The sequence below is a fragment of the Rattus norvegicus genome, chromosome 16 (genome assembly GCF_036323735.1).
Source record: "Rattus norvegicus strain BN/NHsdMcwi chromosome 16, GRCr8, whole genome shotgun sequence".
Classification (NCBI taxonomy): Eukaryota; Metazoa; Chordata; class Mammalia; order Rodentia; family Muridae; genus Rattus; species Rattus norvegicus.
In genome coordinates, this window is record NC_086034.1 from 63,474,910 (window position 1) to 63,475,865 (window position 956).

Below are 956 nucleotides of genomic sequence, written 5' to 3' on the forward strand. Positions count from 1 at the left end.
TCTATATTCTATATTCCATGTTCCATAGCCCATATTCTATATTCTATATTCTATATTCCATATTCTATATCTCATATTCCATAGCCCATATTCTATTCTATATTTTATTCTATATTTTACATTCTATATTCTATATTATTACTCAGATGTATATTTTCATGCTGACCATTTGGTATCTGGTTAACCATTTGGCGTGTCCTTCCCTGGGGAAGATTCTTTCTCCTGCTCTCAGCCTTCCTTAGTTGCCTGTAGTTCTTTGTATGGGGTTGAGGCCTGGTGAGCACTCCTATACCATCCAGGTTAACATGGCTTTGGTATGGAAGAACACTTTTTTAAGGCCTTGGGGGCTACTTTATACATAATTGTCCCTAGATTAATGCTTCGGAGAATATCTAGGTTTAAAATTAGAACCAAATTAACCCATGAGAACACAGAAGGTATGTCAGACTGCGGATGTAGCTCAATGGTAAAGAACTTAGCTGCCATGTGTTGGAGCCTGTGATATTTTGATAGGACTGGGTCCTATGGACTCAGGTGTTTGAATGCTTGTCCATCGGGAGTGACACTATTAGGTATAGCCTTGTTAGAGTAGGTGTGGCTTTGTTGGAGGACGGCCTTGTGGAGGATGGCCTTGTTGGAGGATGGCCTTGTTGGAGGATGGCCTTGTTGGAGGATGGCCTTGTGGAGGTGGACTTTGTGGAACACACTCTCCTGCTGCCTGTGGATCAAAATGTAGAATCCTCAGTTCCTTCTATAGCACCCTGCACCACCATGTCCTATCATGATGACAATGGACTAAACCTCAGAAACCGTAAGCCATCTGAAGTGAAATTAAATATTTTCCTTATAAGGGTTGCCATGGTTATGGTGTCTCTTGACAACAGTAGAAACTCAAACCCAATAAACACATACCCCAACGTATACCGCATACAACACATACGCCAAAACCAACAATG